The sequence below is a fragment of the Protopterus annectens genome, chromosome 3.part0 (genome assembly GCF_019279795.1).
Source record: "Protopterus annectens isolate FY-2018-M chromosome 3.part0, PAN1.0, whole genome shotgun sequence".
NCBI lineage: Eukaryota > Metazoa > Chordata > Ceratodontiformes > Protopteridae > Protopterus > Protopterus annectens.
The window spans coordinates 1004999662-1005022671 of NC_056731.1; the positions used below are offsets into that span (position 1 = coordinate 1004999662).

The window sequence follows — 23010 nt, forward strand, 5'->3', positions numbered from 1 at the left end:
GCCCATGAGAAAATGTCTTCATGGTCTGCTTTTGCTACTGTTTCAAGTAGTAAAATAAGACAGATTTGTAAATTGTAATTCTTGATGAGAAATACAAGTAAAACACTAATTAAATAGATATGAGATAGAGAGATTTCTTAAGGCACTGTTTAGCTTAATAGGTTTTGCATTTTTTAGAGTGCCATTACTTTTAACAATTTAATAACAAAGATGGGAGTCTGCCTACTCTTGTATCTTGCTGCATGACACAGTCTTTGATAAACACTCGATTATAAAGGTTCTAAGGAACTGTGGCTTCAGTAATGCTCTGTCTTGACAAGCATTTTGTTCAATTTTCTGTGATGATATTCTCATAATATGAATTGATATTATAACTATGCATTGGTATTAAGAAGTTTATAAATTAGTCACCCACATGGCCACTTGTCAGGGCAAATTGCTTCTGTTTCATCATCAGTGAGTGATCACTATGGTCAAATGGTGTCTTTCTTCATTTTTTCTTTTAATTTGTCACAACTACATTCATGAGTGGACATAAAATAAACTGAATCTGGTAATGCTTTCATTTGTCTCTAATTGAAAGCATGTGAGTGATACATAGAGCTTTATGACATGTATTGTTCACTCAAACATATTTACATTATCAGCTCTAGTGAACACAACTCTTAGGGTTCATTTTATGGACTACATAGTTTTTGTAATATGATTCATGTGTCCTGAGTAGAATTGTCCGTATTTATCTTCACATATTCATATATTTCTAAATCTACTTCACTCAGTTATAATATATTTTAGTATGTAGGAGAGTGTTTATGTGACATAATCATTAGTGTATTGGTCATATCAGAATATTGGAGACTATTAATATGTATATATACTACTCTCATGCCAAAGAGAACTAATGTTAAGTAACATTTATTGTGTTATAAATGAGATTTTACTTTATGAATGTTTAAATAGTGCATGATAGGATGATTATATTCTGAAAAAGAAGTCTAATCTAATCTAAAATTAAATTGTACTACCAAGTCAATACTCATTTCCATATATTATGTTAATTTATTATTAATAGGTATACAGGGGAAATAATAACTAATATTGTTAAATCTCCAAGATAAGAGAAAAGATGTACTGGAGCTCGAAAGGGGTTAGTTTTTTTTTTCTTTCTTTTTTCATGAGGGAAGTTATGGTAGACAATATGTTAGATTTCTCCTCATCTAGCAGATTGGAAGTGTATTTCACTTCATGTACATTTGAGGGTTTACACAAATATTGATATAATTGTTGCACAAGTTATTTTGGCATTTTTCTTTTTTCTTTTTTTTTTATTGGCCTGAACTAAACTTTATTTTAAGTTATAAGATCAAAATTAAAATATTGACTACAATGAGAATTATTAACACAGTAGTTACACATTTTACATTTGGTATGGTATTACAAAATATAATACAAAACAAAGATGATGTAAAGTTAAATACAGAGAATGGATTTGACTAGTTCATCCTTAAACACTAACGGTTTAAGCAATCCATTGAAAAGATCTAATTTATTAAGGTATATGAAATTAAATAAAGTATAAGTAGTATTTCTTCAAGAGACTCACTTCAAAACAAATTATACCTTTAGCTCGAATCCTAATGAATATATGATCTTATCTCAATCTTCATATAAGAAAAAGACTAGGGGAACTTTAATTTTATGGAAATAAATGTCACTATGCCTCAAATTATTTACAAATATGAAGATAAAGAAGGATTCCTAGCCATAGTAATAGTAAAATATAACAATAGACTCTGGACATTAGTAAATATATATTGGTTTCCAGGTATTGGGATTGGGACAATAAGAAAACACATGTATCAAATAACTAGAGTATATAAAGGAAATTTAATTTTGAGAGGTGACTTTAATTGTATATTGGATAAATCAGAGACCACAAGCAAAAGAAATTTATGTGTAAGTTCTATAGGGAAGCTACTTAAGAAACAGGAAGAATGTTTAAATCTAATTGATACATTTAGTTATAAGGAGAACAATTCATTATTATTTTCACACCAAGACCACAGATTAGGGACACATACAAGAATTGATAAAATCGTCATATCTCAAGAGCTAAATTCAAAAATAATAACATTTTCCATAACCCTTGTCCCTTTTCAGACCATAGCTCATTAATTGTCAAAATACTTACAGATTATAAGAAATTAATTTGTATTTCAAGAATTCCAGCTTACATTACAAAATTAAAAAAATTTAAACCTTTTCAGAAGCACAATTTTTTTTAGATATAAACTACACTACTGAAATTAATGTAATTAATCTTTGGGATACCTTGAAAGCCTATTTAAATGGAAAACGTATTTCATGGTATAAAAACAAGCTAAAAGAGTGGGAATCAGAATTATGTAATATCCAAAAACAAATTGCAGATCTCACTATCAATGCATCTACTTAAACACAAAATAACCATAAAAAACATTGGAAGACTTAAAGAAAAGATATAATGAAATCCTAACTCACAAAACTAATATCGCTGTAGAAAGATTAAAACTTAGTTCCTATGCAGTATCACCCAAACATATGCATAATTTAGCAATAAGATTAAAAAAAAAAATTGAATGAAAATAATATTACAAGTATTATACATGAAGAAAGGAAAAAAAAAACAAAAAGGTTTCGGATATAAATGGTATATTAGATGCATTTAAGCATTATTTCTCTGACCATTATAATGATACTTCACATATAACTAATACATCAAACATAGACTTGAAATTAGTAAAGGTAATGGCGATACCAGAAAAGTTAAAGTAAGACATTCAAAAACAAATATCCCTAAAATAAATTACTCAAAAAAAAAAGCAAAGTAAAAGTAAGAAAACACCAGGAATTGATGGAATAATTAATGAATTGTATAAGATATTTCCATCTTCAGTAATATCATTGTCTCACAAAACTTTGAATGAAATTGTAGCACAAAACACAACTCCAATTTCATGGAGATACTCCTTCATTACACACATTACAAAAGAAAACAATGTCCCTTTTCAGTGTAAATCTTATAGGCCAATATCTTTACTTAATAATGATTATAAAATCTTCATGTCAATATTAGTAGAATTAAAAAATCATTGACACACATAAATGAGGATCAAACAGGATTCATTTATAAAAGACACACACATGACAATATACAAAGAAATCTAAAACTCATAGATTTTCTAAACAGAAACAACCAAGAAGCTCTAATAGTAGCTTTGGATAGAGAAAAATTCTTTGATTCATTGAGCTGGGATTTTCTTTTTAAGGCTTTAGAATTGTTTGCATTTCCTACTAATTTTATTAAACTAATAAAGAATATTTAGAAAAACAATTTGGCTTATGTAAAACTTGGGTCATTTACCTCAAAGGCTATTAAAATAACCAAAGGTACAAAGCAGGGATGTCTGATGTCTCCCATCCTGTTTCTCTTAGAAATTGAATTATTTGCCTCATTAGTATGCCACAATTGTAATATATCAGGCATAGATGTATATTGTCAACTCAAGTAAAAATTTATGTTATTTGCTGATGATGTTTTACTCACCTTATCTGTCAGAGAAATCAGTATAAAAACTAGACAAAATAGTGGAAAGGTTTTGTCTTATGTCCAACCTTAGATTTAACAACAGAAAATCTAATTATATAAATTTGAATAAAACAAGAAAAATTACCTTAACTACAAATTGTGTGATAGGAAAAACAAGTTCCCATAATAAAATATTTAGGAATAACACTATGTGACAAATTTGGAATCTACGTTAGCCACAAATTATAGCAACATAATTAATAAAATAAAAATGTTAATAGTAAGCTGGAATAAAATGTTCTTGAGATTTGAAGACAGATTACAAATAATAAAAATGGCAATATTTCAAAAACTAATTACATTGCAGAAGCTATTATTATAGTACCTAACAAGAAAATCTTGAAATAAATAAGTAAAATTATATTAAACCTTCTTTGGTATCCAAAAAGAAATAGAATAGCCTATACACATCATATTAGATCTTGGGAAAAGGGTGGAATTAATCTTCCAGATCTGGAATCATGCATAAAAGCTTCCACATTAAGAACTATCATTAATTGGATAGATCCTAATTATTCTTCAACAAGGAAAACATTAAACACTATTATTTTTCTAAATTAAAATAAAATAATTAAAAAATTGTATAATAAGTGAACAAAATAATAGGATGTGGCACATATTGACTGTTACTATTCAGTATAATATAACAAAACCAACAAACTTAAAATATATAAATAATATTTACAATCTATTCAGAAGATTTATATATACTAACATGGATATTAAGATTTGGCTAGACTTGATAATACCCTTTAGCTCTACAAAGAACTTCTTCAATAAAATTCATAATGTTATCTTAACTAGATGGGAGGGGAAAACGTCACTTGGCAACATTGTATACAGAATCAAGTAGTATTAGACATTCAACAAATTCAGAATAAATATGACGTTCTATCAGCAGATTGGTTGATACTACAAAGCATATTATCATATGTTAAGGATATTAATAGTAAAATTATTAATTATCCTTATAAAACTAGTCCAAATTTGATAAGTCTAATATCTGAAGTTATTTACGACAATTATAATTGGACGAATCTAATTTCAAAATTATACAAAATATTGATAACATATAAAACTAACCCTAATGCAAGATATTGGAATTTCATAGCAAAAGGATGTCACACTAATCTATCAATTGAGAGTATAACAAATATTTTATGTTCTGTTAACTTACCATTTCATTTACAAGTATGGGAAATATTTACATGGAAATATATTCACAGGGCATTTACTACACCTGTTAAACTAGCCAAATTCAATTCACTTAATAAATCCATTTGTTGAAGATGTTCTTTAAACTCTAAATTTGATTGGTCTCATATATTTTTGATTGTATTAATATAAAAAAAATTCTAGGAAGAAATTACTATTTTTCTCCAAGCTATATTCACAGATACCTTTATTTTAACTAAATCTTTAGTCCTCTTAAATGTTAATGATACTATTGGAATGAATAAAAAAGTTCTATACCTACTTTGGTCCATACTAGCTGTGGCAAGGAAATGTATAACTAGAAAGTGGAAGTCTTCACAAGAACCTATTCTGGAAGAATTATTGAGATTGGTGGAAGAAGCAGTGACATTAGAAATCAAGGTGAAGGAGTAGAGAATTTCACCTAAAGCATAGACAAGCAATCCTTGGGAAAAATTGTTAACTCTTATTGAGACATTAAAAATGAACACTAAATAATTAATATGTAACTTTATACTTTATGAACTGAATACTATAAATTTTAGTTACTAATTTCATATATTGTATTATTTGTTTTCCCTTCTTGGTTTAGGTCAATTGTGCATAGTGTATATAAAAGTTTATAATTCTTGTTTATTGAAGATTGTATTGTTAAACATTATATTATTTGAAAAATAAAAAAAATTGAAAAAAAAAAAAAGTTTCAAAGGCACTTCAAAAGCAGCATAGTCTCTCAACCATCAGTACATATCCTATATCTACACTGTAGCTGTGCCCCCTATCTCAAGAGGGCTAAGCCAGTTAGCCCCTAGTTAAATTTGAAGGTGTCCACCCAGTCATCCAGGTTTAGTCTGAAGGATTGTAACAGATCACAGTGTTTCATTTTCACAGACACGTTATTCCAGAGAAGTGAATGTCACTGTTAAATGAATTTACCCATCATTTTTATTCTATCTACTGGTGAGGACATAGGTCCCAGGTTCTGGTATTTTCTAAGCTAAGACATGCATATATATATATATATATATATATATATATATATATATATATATATATATATATATATAAAATCATGAATAATACATTTGAAGGTCTGAAGTAACCATTTGCAGTAAGAGTAAAACTGAAAACTATGAAAATGTGCTTTATTCTCATATTTGAAATATAGAGATAACAGTACTACTTATAATGAGTAAACAGCATCACAGCTGCTGGGCATGTATACCTCATTGCAATGCAACATGCCACATTCCCATTCATGTCATAAAAACATAGATCCTTCCTTGCGTATGTCCTGGTTGTATACACAAACACATTCAGTAAAGTTCTCTGGTACTTACTGCTGTCTAATCCCTGGCTCTTGCTGGGTAGTTATGCTCCCATCAACCCCTGCAGTACAGTCTATTTTAGAAACACATATTTGTTCTTAGTCAACTACGTATCATGCAGTCATATCCCCACTGCATCCATATGAAGTTTTGTCTACTCACTCTGTGTTCAACTACATTCTGAGCAGATCCATACTGGTTATGAATTCTAACCCCCATTGCAGATTAAGCTACCAGTAGTCATTTATTTATTTATTTATTTTTATTGATTCATTTCACCTATACATCTTGTGGTCAAGTCACTGTTATGCAAGTCTTTCATCTAAACTCACACTTCTTCTCCACAGTTGTATATTTAGTATGCATATATCTAAAGGGCAACACTACTTAAAATGTCCTGACCACAGCAGAAATGCAATATAAATTTTACTCAACACACCCATAGCAAAGCACCTGGTCATATGCGTAACCATGCATTTCCACAAATGTTAAGTCTCTGCAGACAAACTACATGAATATCATTCAAATATTAAGACAGGGGTGCTGTCCTGAATTATTTGCACATAGGACTGTACTACCCTGGAAGTCAAAGGTAACTGGTGCAGTAAATGGGACAGGCTGATTCAGAACTGTCATTTCATAAAGTGAGTGAATTTTTAATATCTGCCACAGTGACATTCTAACCTGGCTCCAAGATCTCTTATCTTAGTTAACTGGCATTCATTTTGGTCTGAATACCAAAGTGTATATGCTCTACAATATGATTTATTGAGTTGTAGATAGTTCCTATACTATGCATAGCACCAATTTCATGACATATGTAAAGGCACAAAGGAGGGAGGCAGTATACTCCTCACTTTACTAACAAACCCCTGCCTTGTGGAAGGTAACAGGACATCGTGCTGTTCTGCAAGCCTGCAACAGATTTATCTAAGGTATTACTGAACTCAAAAATAAGTCATTGCATTGTTATAAATCTAAAAGGTCACTATTTAGTAGGATGTATAGATACAAAAAAGAGACAGAGTTCTTTACTATGTATTTTTATAAATATTGACTTTTTATGCATTTGTTGTTTCCTTGCAATGGCACTCTTGTTAAATTTGTGCCAGTGTACTTTTGTGGTTTGTAATTCTAACTAGATTGGAAGCCTATCAGACATGACTTATATTGTTACTTGGGCTACAGCGACATCTGTCTGTGTATTTCACTGCTGTTGATTACAGACTAAAATTTTCAAGGCCACATATTTTGTGTATTTACATATACAAAACAAAACCTGGCTTTAAAAGACAACAGTAATTAAAGCAACCTGACAACAGTGTAGATAATAACTGCAATAAAAACATTGAAGGTATTTTAATAAGTCACAAGTAAATAAAAGTAATTACAAGTGTATAGAGAAATATACCTGGTAAGATATAGCATGGTAATATATATTAGAGATGGCATGAGAACTCATAGAAAATTAAGTGGAATCATAATTGTATAATTGGTGTATGAGACAGCACATTCTGATTAACTAAGGATATATACATTTAATATGGTATAGTAAAAGTATAGCACAGGAGTGTGAAATGGTGCAAGTAAACAAAACAATACATTAATACAAAGTAATACAACATCTGAGACAGACAGACAGCAAATGTTAGTCAGGAGGTAGGTAGAGCACTTTAAGAGTAGCTAGGGGTAGCAGAATATGTGGATTCACTACAATATATTAGTACAGAATATTCTGAGTAATTCCAGTGCATTTTAATTTCTCTGTCACTGAGGATAGGTTCAGTCAAACTAAAACTATTTTTTTTTTTGTAAACACACTGGAGCCAGCACTGTAAGAATCTGGATCAAAAACAACAGACAATACTGTTTGCAGAGAAATGATCATGACCACATAGGTTAGGCCATTCATGGTTCACTGAACTATGTACTGCAGTGACAGATCTTTTATTCTCTCTCATCTCAACTATAAAGACCTTTTCTTATGTTCATGCCCTGGTCAGCAAGTGAGAAAATTGGTTCAAACAACATGAGACTCTCACATTGTTCTCAGTCCATACAAGCTCTGAAGCAGCATTTAATTTAAGATATCTTGAAGACAACATGTATACTGTTTAAGAATTGGATATTGCAAAACTTGTATGGGATTTACAAGCACCACATTGTTCATTTTCTTTCAAACTGCTTAACTACTGTGCACTTTTAGGATGACTTTGTAAATAAATTTCAAAACAGTAAGGGATATTTGTATGAAGTCTGTAGCTAAAGATTTAGTTTCGATGAGAACTTTAAGTTCTTAAAGGCACACTCCCTAAGTTTGATATACTTTGTTTATTTTCTCCAATAAATTAATTCAGAAAGTTGAACCACATATTTCTAGTAGTCCATATTAGCTTGTTTTGTTTCTTTATATTTCTTAAGTGATTCTTTACACATTGCCATGTTTTTCATCAAAATGTAGAATGATAAATAGTGTTATCATTTATATATTCATACTTTATAACACTTTAATCATGCAAAATAAATTTAGGAAACAGAGCCACACGTGTTTATACTCTTAAAGCAGCAACGGATTTGATGCTTAATGCTTGACCCTAGGCTTAACATGTTCTATCTAACTGACTTTCTGGAAAGAAAAGAAGAAACAAAGCATTTCATTACAGTGACTCTGCTCACTGTAGAAGTCCAGTAAGTAAAATGGCTTTTATACCAGGTACGTAACATGTAATGTCAGTCTGTTTAAAACATATATGTGCTTCTCTATATAAACAGAATATCTATGGAAAGGCAGATGACTAAAACATTTTTTTTTGAGAATCATTGACTTCTTTTCACTACTGTCATGCATTTATAAGCAGCACAGAAATATTATTCTTGGTAAGATATTAATCTTGAGCACAAACCCCAATAGGGAAAAATAGTGATACTCTTAAAGCATATTTATCTTTTGTTGACCAGGTTAGCCTCACTAGGCTAGCAAACTCTTTTCAATGCAGACCCAAGGTGGTATTTATACCAGTCGGGGAAAATTGACCAAGTCATTGGGGAATTTCCATTTCTCATTTCAATAAGTGTTGTGGGAAATTTTGCTTCCATTTGATCTGCCACCACAATGAGAATACTCTCAGGAGTGCAGCACCCCTTTTATGCTGCACTGCAGTTTTCAGTATTGGAAATTAATCCATTCACCTGGGATGGGAATAGAACCCACAGCCTCCAAGTATTCCACTTGCAAAGGCAAATGTGCTACCACATGCTTCAGTGACACAATATAAAGTAGGTCAAAACAAAACAAAAAGGCTCTGTAACTAATTATGTACATATAACTGGAAGTAGTGTATGCACACCATTTGGAAAACATGGAAAGAAGTCTAATGCTGCAGAAAATAACAAAAACTCAACATAAAAATATGTTAAGTATGTCACAGAATGATTATCCAAAAGTCTTTCATGTCTTTCGTATCTTATTTGATTATCGCTATATCCCCATGAAACTGTGCACTTAGAAATAACTGTTTCAGGTCACCTTCATGATACCAGGTGCTTGACAATCAGCAGGTCAGTGTTACTTCTGCACAAAGTAAGGCAGTGCTGCTCCTGCATATGTTCATCGTTGATAAAAAACATAATTAATGAATATTTCTCATTTAAGAAACCTCATCTCTGGAAGTTCATAAAGGTGACTATAAGCACAACACAACATTGCTTGAAACTGTAGATTGTATGAAAAGTAAATGACAAGATAAGATGTTCCTCAAAATACTCCATAGACAGACATTGGCCAGGATGCAGTATCACAGCAGATCTGAATACAATGTATGGTAATTGTGTGGCAATTAAATGAAAAGAGAATGTGTGAGAAGAAAGGATGGAGGGCAAGACTGGGTAGGACTTACACAACTTCTTCACATAGCACTCCGAGTACCAGTCCAATTATTCACTACTTTGATGTAATAAATGCAAGGTTCCGGTCAAATGTCAGGTGCACATCTTTATGTCTGTGCTTCATCTAGGACTTAAACTTAAATACCCTGTGTCACTCTTCTCCCTCTTCGGCTCTGGCTGAGGGTGCATTATAGAAAAATGTCTCAGTTTGCTTCCCTAAGTCTATATTCTAGAAAACATAGGAATGCATATCTAAGCTGAGTTTCCTTAGCCTATGAGCAGTCTTGTGATTCATGGTACACCTCACAGTAAAATACTGTAACTCTCCATCTCTTAACATCTAAGAGGAAGAAACAAATACATGTATGGAACTACTTTAAATCCTTATGCTGACTGTCCCAGTGGCCACATTATTAAAATCACTATCCTACAAACTTAGTTTAATCTGCAACAATAACAAATATAAGGGACATGTTCAAATCTATAGTGTGTTCATGAGTACCTCCATTTAATATCTATACCTCCTTATGATTTCATTATACCTTTTGGGTTAAAGTACATAAGTAAGTGGTTTACAGTGTATAACAGACAACACAAGAGAGGTCAAAATGCATGAAACAAAATGGGATTACTATTGTCAAGTTAAGATGCATTGAAGCATTACACTGAAGCCATGTTATAGAATAAAAACAACAACTACTTTGGCACTGTGAACAATGATCAAATTTGTATGACAGACTATAGGTAGGATTCCCATGTTTGCAGTAGGTCACCTCTGATATCCTCAGATATTTAATTTCCATGGTCTGTTCTTATTGCATAATGATTAAAGTCCATTCCAGGTGAATGTTGTGCCTGTCATGTATTCTGTTTAAAGACATGCAGTCTTCAGCAATATTGTTTGTTTTAGGCAGAGCAGTATCAAGCATAGTGGGCTAATTAAAATGGGTATAACTGTGTTTGCGTATGTCAGGGGTTGTACAGTGTATTACTGATAACCTTACCAGTTCAAACGCCTTTAAAGAACATGGTCATAATTGTTTAAAATAACGTTATGAAGCTAGAGTTAGCAATCGGGCATTGCTGTTGTACTGTCAGGGCTAGCCTGCCTTTGATTGGATAACCATGTTGCCAATTGTTAATGCTGAAAGAAGATCAAAACAATATTGCTGCAGGAAGTTTGAATCTAGCACTGCAGTTCGCTGGCTATGAATATCTGAAGTGAGTTGTTGAAATGTTGAACTGCAGTATCCAGAAAGTAAAACCCAAAACGAGGTTAAATGGGCAACACCCAAGCGCAAATATACTGTGTGGACCAATTAGTTAAATGTGGTCCCTATGTCATACAACAGAAGGCATAATCAGATTTGAAACAGAGTGTGATCTGTGTTTGGCAGATTTTTTTTGTGTGTGTGTGTGTGTGTGTGTGTGTGTGTGTGTGTGTGTGTGTGTGTGTGTGTGTGCGTGCGTGCGTGTGTGTGTGTGTGTGTGTGTGTGTGTCTAGACAAACTGCATTCAGCCATGGATTTAACTGTAAACAGCAAATAAGTAATTCATGAGTACAAAGGGTACCTTTGCATTTTATATCAATATCTAAGTTAACTCACGGCTTACCTCTTAATCAAATATCAGCAACAATTTCAAAAATTAAAAAATACAGAGACTTTTTTTTTGTCGTTGTTTTTCCATTCACCTATATTAATTAGATAATTCAGAAATGCATTTTAAAAACAACATGACTGTCAGTAACTGCTACATGCTTACTCTGCTGTATTTATTTTTCCCATATGGAGAGTATTAGATACTACAAGTACTTTGAAATTATGTACTCACTGGCAGCTTGATTATAGATGACGTATTTTTTTTATCTTGCTGTTAATTAGTATGCAATCAAAATATTAATAAAGAAGATAAAACATGTATCTGAAGACTATGTAGATATTTTCTGCACCAGTGCATGCTTGCTTTTTGCACATGATTAAACAGATCCACTTACTCATTGGCTGGGCAATGGGGAAAGTAATTATAATATGATAATATTATATAATGTAATATGATTTGCAATTTCTATTCCATTCAATTTTAATAACATCTGTTAGATGTATCAGCAAACAAGAAACACTACAGGCAAATGTGGAGTATTCCTCTGCAAAATATGATGGAGAAAAATACATATTGACTCAAAAAAGTGCTAGCAAGTACGGTACATATGCAAAGCTTAAACAAAATAATATAGCTAAACCATTTGACTACCGGTCAGAAACTTCAGAACTATACATTTGTATAACCTATTGCCATTGTACATCCCAACCATTAGGTTTTCCTTTTATTAGAAATTGTACTGTCTAAGGGAGGGGGGCATTCTCCAGACAGCCAAAAGGGTGCTTTATGCTTGCACTGCTACCATGGTATTGAGGGCATTTTTTTCATTGCATGATGTAGCTCCTTTAATAAGGTGATCACTTGCAGTTGAATCACTGCAAGAGTCACATATTCCCCATATCCAAACATGAGTGCTCCCACTTATGTACTGAGTAGGGGCAAAAATGCTGACTGAGATGGCCACTCACAAGTGTCCTAATAACAGCTTCCTGCAACATGACATTACTCTGCTCTTCAGCCAAGTCCCAGTCATATGAGTAGCTCTGTCATGTAGGCAACAACTGCTTATTTTCTCACTTAGGTAGGCATGCATATTCTCCATAGCAATATAAATATATATATATATATATATATATATATATATATATATATATATATGTATATAAAAAAGCACCCAGACTCCTTTTCAGAGTTGAGACACCTGTGCTATTGTTAGGAATGTATTCATCTATGCTGTCAATGAAGGATGAGCTATCACAATGAGATATAAATGATAGTTATGGAAAAATGAATAACCTATATGGAGTACACATGCATGCACGCACACACACCCACACACACACACAGACACACGTGTGTGTGTGTGTGTGTGTGTGTGTGTGTGTGTGTGTGTGTGTGTGTAGATAGAGAATTTAGAAATAGCTTATACTGACCATCAAAACAGCATTCTGATAATAATATAATAACCTTCCTGGATTGAGACCACTAATATGTCTATCACTATATAAAGCAGAAAAGAAGACTACATCAGTACAAGGGACATTATTTATTTTCTTTTGTTCTGTTCTCCTTCTTTTGTTAGAATACGCAGTCTGATAAGTGTTGTTTAATTTGCAGAAATATCATACCCATGTAAACAGGCAGGAAACACAAAACTGAGTCAAACTCAATGAACAATATCACAGCTACCCACCCCATGCACAAATACACACACACACACACACACACACACACACACACACACACACACAAGCACAAGATGACCATATGTACAAGCAAACATACAGACACGCACAGACACCCACACCAACACATCTACCTCTGCATATATGACACAGATTAGTAACATGTCATGTCAGATCCCTTTAAAAATTTCTAGACATTCTTTCAGATGATCTTGAGAGCTGCCCTGACAACATGAACAGACTTTTGGTGATGTACCTCTATTGGATCTGTTTTGATGAGCCAAAGCTTTTTATACCTTATATTCTTCTATAACAGAAAGCAGATTTGTACTCAAATGTAGTCTGATACCCAGCAAAAGATTCCTTGCCAGTACACAGAAGACATTTCAGGGTACTACAATCTGAGCTTATCTCATTAGTATATACAACAAAGTCAGTCTTACAAACAAGTGTTCCAAGTGATAAAACATCGTCCTTTGGGTAAGTAATAAATCTGGGTAAGTAATAAATCTGGCAATTAGCTGTGTTACATGCAACATGCACCATCCATACTCTGAAAGCCTGAACAATAACTGTGCAGTTAACTGTAATAAAACAAATTGTAAATTACATTCACACAAAGTAAAGGATATAAGATGCTACAATTATAAAATGTTGTTGGAAACAGAATAAAGGAATGATTGCCATGGAAAAAATAAATAAATATTATGGAGAAGACAAAGAAAAAAAGTTAATCTGTCTGACATTTACAGTTTTCATTAATATATATGTCTAATAAGGCAAGGATCATTCTTTGTAGACAAAAAAATATTATTAGCAGAATGAAAATTAAGAGTTACCTGGAGAGAATTATTTCTACCTTCGGACACTGGACTATAAAGTGAGTTTTAGCTCCAGATGTGGTTGAAGTCTGCTGAGGCACATGACACTATAAAGACACTAGAAACCAGCTGGTGCTTGTTTGCTTAGAGTTTATTTCTGAGTTACCAGTATCTGTAGGACAGATATTAATCTTTGCAAATGTTTGAATTATTGGTGTGGATTAAAACATATATACATATATATATATATATATATATATATATATATATATATATATATATATATATATATATATATATATATTTGTGCCATTCAGGGTTTCCAATTTATTAATCTAATCATATCAAAAAATGTTTTTGATATTTGTCTGCTAGTTGACCAGTGTTGAGCAAACACACTGCAAATAAAATCACTTTATTTTTTCACACTGTTGCCTGCCTTTCTCTCCAGCAGCACTGATGTATATATTTGAATTTGGTGGTGTTTTACATTGCTTAGTTGCAGCTTGTATTTTTCTACACACATTTGAATGATGTGCAAGTTACATTGTATCACAATTAAACATATATTTTAATAGGGCAGCAATAAAAAATAGCAGGAGTTAGGAATAATTAGAACATGATCTCAACAAGATCCCAACTGAATTCACTGAACAAATCTTTAGTAAAAGAAACATTTGATTGTTGTCCTGCTAATAAGTTAATGGCACCTTTGTTACAAGCAGTGAGGATTCATCCCAATTAAGAACTAACCCCAGGTGGTCTCCATTACACTGCAAAGATTTAGTTGAAGGACCATTAGGTAGGGGAAAGGCTAAATAACATCTTCTATTATGAAATCAGTGCATGGGTACATCCTTTATGATATGGATGATTAGCAAGGGAATCCATTTATAAATCTATTCCTTTTCCATTCCTTTAAAGATTATAGCATTATTTCTATTGTAATGGCATTTGGAACATTTGGTGCAATACATTCTACAAGTTCTGTAAGCTGGAAGAAATGAGGCAACTGGCAATCATAATGGTGTTTATAATGTGGGATGCAAATGATATGTCAAGCATTTATATTTCATATAGAGAAATTAGGGGTAAATATAATTTAGTGTTAATGTATGAATTATCAAGGACACATTTCATTCATGATATGTAACAAACACTTTAATAACTAACTGACCTATGTTCATTATTTATATTTAGGAACAATAGCTGGAAAAGATCGCTTCTCAATATAGCACAGAAATAAGCACATTGCTTGATTTGGAAATGTGTCTATATTTCAGTCTTAGATATAAAATCAGAATATGATGGTGCATATGTGTTATTCGCTCCAAATTTTTATCAGCTTTTCTCCCTGCTGTATAAAACCCTATCGGTAACTTAACTTTCAGTTTAATTTTTCCATCTAAGGCATATTGTCAGTCCCATGAAATTGTAACTTTCCACTTATAGCTTTCCAGCAATTTCTACTTTATATTTTAAATTAAATATTTTAACCAGAAAAGCCCTCACAAGTCTTCCTTAAAACTTACGGACATTTGTAATAGGTATTATATAGTTACTAGATAAAAGTTAGTAAATAATACCAGTTTAAAAATAATTTGCTACCATTGTTAAATTCTTTTTCATAAAAATGTGCGTTGAATGTTAACATTTGATTGTTTCTCTTGCAAACAATAATCTGAATACTTGTCGTGCTAATGACTAGCTTCCAGATTTTTACTTGAATATTTTATGTTCTTTTGACAAGAAATGGAATAAGAAATATTAGGATTTACTAAGGTCTTTACGTCTAAACCCATTCAATCACTGCTTCTTCTTTTTTTAATTTCTTTTGTCTTGGTATACCATCTACCAAAAGTAAATGTAAACATATGATACTAAGCACACTAATAGCGGCCCAGCAACTGCTTAACTCATCCATTTCTCCTAGTTGTGTCTATTGATCTTATCTTATCTTTGGTTTCTCTTGGTAACAGACATATAAAGCATGAATTGAACTTATAATTCTTGAATCTATAAAGCTAGGCACACTTAATAAACTCAACTATATATTAATATACAAATTAAGTTACTAACACATTTCCTGTTAGCTCCCTCCCCCCAAAAACACACCATTTTTAGAGACAAAGTTCAAGTTCAATCACTGAATGATGATCATTACAAAAAACAAAACAAAAAAAAAACAGCCTCACACTTTATTTGACAAGGCAAGTTGACATTTCAGATAAAGTATGATATCTACTATATATTTTCCTGCTTTTTACTGGTTTCTGATTATGACTTTCCCTTTCTGTCAGTGAGATGACATTCTGCTCAACACTTCAGGCAAAAATCCTGTTGTGTGCTTCTGAAAACAGTCCTTAATACCTTGGGGATCTTTAAACTGTTCCACTTTTAGCATAATAAAATGCAATAAAATGTATTTAAAGTATGTATGTTATGAGGTTAACAAACACTGCGATGCTTTAAATAAGGCATTTATGCAGCACATATGCATCTTTCAATGTTTTTTAGGGCATCACATTCAGCTGATAAAAAAAACAAATTGGGAATTAGTACTATAGCAAATGTTCATAAACACACACACACACACACACACACATACACACACACACACACACACACACACACACACACACACACACACACATGCATATATGAAATGCATATAACTAATAATTTTACAAAAATAGGTTTTCAGTCAAAATACTGAAAATTCCATAAGGCAGGTACATTTCTGATATTAAATGCGAGTTTCTAAACTGATATTTCAAGAGTGTCTTTTAAAGCACTGACACCTGTAAAAAACACACATTGTTTCTAATTGCATTCATCTATGGTTTGTTGCATAAAACTCAGGACTGTTAGTCTGCAGTGACAACTGTTCCAATTTCAGGGTAATTAGAAGATGTAAAATTATAAAACATAAAAGTTGAAATTCATTTTATGTATGTCATAGTTGTGTTCACATATACATTAATTAAATGGCCTTTCGGTCTTCCTCACATAAAATGCTCTCAGGGATGACACACAGCTATATATACTACACATTTAGTAAAGCAGAAACAAGCATTGGCTAATCTAATGTTAGACAGCAGGTGCCCCAATGAAAGAAATTCATCTTCGGGAATAAAAGGACATTGACTGCATCTCCCATATTTGCTCAGTCCCCTCAAGACATGTGGGTCCGGGGACCTTGTTTTTCAAATACACTTTTTAGATTTCTACCCTTGTAAACAATCATTGGTCTCTCACCCACTGCATCCAACATACATTGGTCTTTGGTCAGTTTAAAATGTCCCAATATTTGGAAATGATTTTCCTGACATCACCATTTAAAGGATGGTTAAGGATTCAGACCACAAACAATTTTTGTTAGCGCATTCATCTACTGCTTCAATGAACTTCTTCAGACAAATCACAACTAATTTTAAAAGCTTAAATAATAAACTGTAGATTGATCTGATGACATTGCAATGTTCATTTTCCCATTTAAAGTTGTAGTCAACTGTTAAAATACTTGATAAGCCCAGACTAACCTCAATACAAGCAATAAAATAATTGTACAATCATTATACAATTCCCACACCCCCCTAAAAATACAAACGTCTAAATATGACAAACATTACTATAAAAACTAAGTGCACGTATTAGTACCTGATTATATTTTTTCCTTTCTAGTGCTTTTAATTTCAGAGCGCATTTAAGAGAACAATAATCTTTCAAGCCGGGGGTGGGGGGGCATTTGCATTTTTTCCATTATTTAGTCATCAAACAGGTTTTAAAAATCCTAGGGGAGGACTATGGGCTTTAAAATTGGATGAAAGGGAGCTGTTGTGGCAGCTGAGGTTGAACACCCTTGCAGAATTAGTTGTGATTTGTCTGAAGAAGTTCATTAAAGCAAGTGGATGAGAGCGCTAACAAAAACAAACATTTGTGGTCTGAAATCCTTAGTCATCTTTTTGTGTTCAATTAGTTGGTGTGCTTTTACAGTTTTTCATTACTTAAAGGATGGTATCTTAAAAACAAGACTTTTACTAAAATCGGAGATAGAGGGCTAACTTTCCTAGTGACCAATCTGCCCAGAATGGGATTGACTCTAACATCTTAAAGTTTCAACTTCCTTTCTTATTTTGTTGATAATAAAAAAAAAAAAAAAAAAAAAAAAAAACAGGGCAACCTCTATCAAGGAACATTACAACCAATTTGTAGCACTCATCAACAAATACTACATCATCAGTTATCATTCTGGAAATTCTGACAAATTGTCCTTTTACAATTATTTCTTTTGAAACAGGGATGGCTACTCTGCTAATGCAAATAAGAATTCAAAAAAGTAGACCTCCTAAAAATATTAGATTTAAAATGACCATCTTTGTTATAAATGGTTACATCCGATAATTAAAAAACTCTGCAGAACCAATAAGTGTAAATCTTTTAATAGAAAGTGTTAGAATGAATATAGGTAGCACATTCATCCAACCTATCTCTAGTATCATTCCATAGGGCAAAGATATCATCAAGATATTGAGTATGCAATAATCAACTCTGCTCAAACTGTGATTTTAAAATCCAGTTCTCTTCCCATATCCAGATCACAATATTTTCATAAAGGGGTACACACACTGTACCCATTACCATCCCCTCTATCTGCTTTTAGTGCTCACCTTCAAAATAAACAAAATTGTTATCAAGGACAAATTCCATAAATTCCATTACCATAATAAAACCATCCACATATTTAGAACAACAATTGAGTAGTGTTTCAGTAAAACTCTCAATACCTTTGGAGAGTGGAATACAACCAAAAAAGGCAATAACATCAATACAGACAAACAATATTCCCTCAACAAGCACGTCAGGGGTAAAACATCTCAAAAAATCCCAGGAATCATGCAGAATATAAGCAAATTTGCGTACAAAAGATTTGAACTTATGGTCTAATTAGGGTATGTTTTAGAGCATTTTGCTGATGCTATTTGGACTTATAGGTGGATTACACGCATTCTTGTCAACTTTTTGAATGTGAGTTTTTTCTGAAGTACTAGACCTCCATCAAGATGCCTGTTTATAGTGGTGTTCCACAGGGCTCAGTAGTGGGCTGTCTCCTATTTGGCATATACTTCTCTGAAGTCAGTGCAAATGTACAGGACTTTTGGCTCACTGATGACTTGAAGTTGTGTGCAATCGCTGAATCCCCCAAAGATGTAGAGATCCTTCAGGACGGTCCAACACAGACAACTAACTGGTGCCAGAGTCATGGCCTAAACCTCAATTTAAAAAAAATGCATTATGGGAAGACGAACACCTCTGCAAATTAACACTCCCTTAAGAGTAGACCCAGTGGTAAGGGACTTGGGAACTCAAGATGAGAGCAACCTGAACTTTGATCACCATTTGTCCACGGTGCTGAGAAACTTCTTTCACATGGTAAAAGATATAAGTAAGAGCATGACATCCAACTGTAAAGGAATCATAGTCTCACTGTGCTCCACCCTCATTAGATGAATAACTGAGTGCAATGCATCCTTCTGCATGTACATGACCAAGCATTTGCAACAGTGGGAGTGGCCACAGTTGCTCCTCATTAAAAGAAAACAGTGTGCAAGTAGTATTTCCTGTGAAAACTACCTCAAATCCCTGACCCTCTACTCAGTCTCCTACAGACTACTGAGGGACAATGTATGCCAAACCTAGAAGGCATTCTCTGATCCATCCCTGATGGACCATCTACACATTCACAAATCAGTACATTTACCCAATCTAAGGATTTAGACCTCATCTGTCACAAAAAAAAAAAGAAAAAAGAAAAACTTGTTAGAGAGACAGGAATGTATCTAGGCTAGCTAGCTAGCTCTCCCTCCCTCTCTCTCTCCCTCTCCCTCTCTCTCTCTCTCTCTCTCTCTCTCTCTCTCTCCCTCTCTCTCTCTCTCTCTCTCTCTCTCTCTCTCTCTCTCTCTCTCTCTCTCTCTCTCTCTCTCTCTCTCTCTCTCTCTCTCTCTCTCTCTCTCTCTCTCTCTCTCTCTCTCTCTCTCTCTCTCCCTCTCTCTCTCTCTCTCTCTCTCTCTCTCTCTCTCTCTCTCCCTCCCTCTCTCCCTCTCTCTCTCTCCCCCTGTCTCTCACCATCCTGTCTCTCTCCTTTCGTCTTCATTATCTCCTTCTCTGTCTTTTTCTTTCTCTCTCTCACAATCATGCCACAACAAATCCATTAGAGAAATATTTCCCATCGCATTAGAGCACAGGAAAATTATCATAGCAACTGATATCCAGCTTAACTGAATTTCTTCTTTTTAGTCCATAACATCTTAAAATATAGCCAATATCCCTTCAACATATCAACACTGTTCACCTCTGACCCTAAATATCCTATAGATTCCAAACCAACCAGCACTATTACATTAGGCTTTTTTAAGAGTTTAATCAGTATATGTAGGTACCCATTATTAATGAACTGTTAGCAAAAACATCAAAATGAGTATATTCCTTCCGATAGAGTTGAATATTACGCACTATCAGTAATAACATCATAACTGATAAGTTCCTTCTATTTGGGCTGAAATAATTCATTAAAACTTATTAGAATGATCAGATCTTTGTAGTTCAGTAAATATCTAAGTAAGGAACACTGGCAATAACATTACTAGAAATACTAATATGTACATGTATTTTCAATTTTCTAACACTGACTAACTCACAACACTTTTCTTATTCACCTTCTCTGTCCTTCTGTCTCTTTTTCTTGTTTTTGCTTAAGAAATAAATATAAAAGGAATGTTTTATATACAAGGTTGAATTCATTAAGATAATGCAATGTGTATAAGATTTTTGTGCTAAGCTGATGAGAGATATAAATGGTGTATAGTAAACAGTTTGACAATTTATAAACTGATAATTTGTACATATCATTTGTACAGCAACATTTTTAATTAAGTTTGAAATGTATTACATTTCCTTTCTGTTGCTTGTCCTTTCTGAAGGAGTCTTTCTTGGTAAAGAAATGCAAATAAATCTATAGCATACGTCTATAAAAACATCTCAAAACCATCTGACTGCTATCTGTTGCATTCATTAATAAACTGACATAATTTCTCACCTAAAAAGACTTAATACAGGATTTTATTTGAGCATGAGCCTATGCTTATTAAAGAACTAACAAACTTGACACACAATTACAAATCAGTGAAGTGCTTATTCTAGCATATTATTTCTGCATGTTATTTAAATATTATCCCCTAAAGGCTTGTTAATGAAACCTGTGTTACATATTTTCATATGTGCTGCATCATCCTTCTTTGAATTAATTGTTATCTGCATATTGGGGCATTTAGAATAGTTTGTTTTGGCTAACAACTCTTGACTATGACAGTGTATTCTTATCAGCTGATTTTTTTCTGAATAAACTCCTACATGGGAGGTTTCTTCCTAGGTACTAATTAAGCTAACCAAGCATGATGTACACTAATTTAGCCACAAAGATCCAAATTACATCCACACAGATAAATAAGGAAGTGTTCTCATTCACTTATATGACCATTTCAGCCTTTCAGTCATTATAATGGGGTCAACGGTGTCTTCTCTATAGTACTAACCTGGTATAAATGTCATTGTCATGGAGGGTTGGGAGGGTGGCCTAATGGTTAAGGTGTTTGCCTTGCTAACACAAGGTGAAGAGTTTGAGTCTCACATGAGATAATTGGCTAGGCTTAAAATGGCTCGCAAGGGCAGTTAGCTTAGTACTAATCTATGAATACCTACACTGGTGTAAATGGGGGGAGGGGGTGACTACAGCTCCACCATTGTTCCACATGCCTAATAATAAAATATATTTTATGAAACAGGCAGTTTTTGTCTTAATATACTCATAATCTTCAAGCTTCCATTTCAGTACTATGGTTAATAGATATATAGACATTCCTGAAATCTAAAGTAGCCCAAAACATAATCCCCCTCTATATATTTCTAAACTGTCTCTTTTAAATTACTTGTAGCTGAAGTAATTGGTTTGACCAGTTGGAAAATGATCGATAAATTAGGGGGACATCGTTGACTTTCAAAGTTGATTTTTATCTTCTTCAAATTCCTCCTGTAAAAACAGTCGTCTCATTTTCTTTGTAGATTATGAAAAATTGCTTTCCAACTCCAACTTAATATGGAGAAAAAAGTATATACAAAGCAGTAATTCAAAATGTAATTTGGTCAAAAAAAAAAAAAAACATAATGGCGTAATGATGGCTTGAAGAAAACTGCAAATAAAACGTTTTTTAGACAATCACAGGCAGGAGATTTACATTATTTATCAAGTGTCTTTTCATTTACATATCAAATATTTCTGGTGGAAGATTTCATGAAAAATGTTGTTGACATTTCTGTGCATCACATTGCCTTTGTCACAGTTGCTGTACTTTGTGTTTTGATTACAAGACTTTGAGAAGAGGGGGGGGTGTGAGATTTACAATTATATTATACCTTTTCTTCTTTACTCTGAGTTTGGGAATGGAGGCAGAGCCTCTGCATATTGAGGATGCACGTGTCTAATGCAGTCTGAAATGAAATATTTGTAGTAATGTTTGGAGTGCTTGTGGAAAGTTACCATTTGATATTTTCATTATTATTTTGCAAATCTCAGGTTAGAGAGATGTAATTAGTCATAGGAAATTCCATATGCAACCCAGATTGTTGTTTATCTCATCCTATTCTTTCAAAGCAGTGAATAACTAGTATATCCTAGATATCATGGCCAGTTAATGTTAAAAGGGCCATACCAGATCTGAGAATAAACAGATCCTGCCTGTGGCTTGATATCCTGATATTACTATCTCTGAAGGTCAAATCCCATAGTCATAGCTTCACTAAACTCTTCTAAC

At 33.0% G+C, this 23010-nt stretch overlaps 1 long non-coding RNA gene across 1 annotated transcript in view; it reads right to left on the bottom strand.

The window, feature by feature from the left end:
• The window catches only part of LOC122796659, a 2068910-nt gene that overhangs the window by 114060 nt on the left and 1931840 nt on the right, over nt 1-23010 (bottom strand). The gene's annotated exons all lie outside the window — the stretch shown is intronic.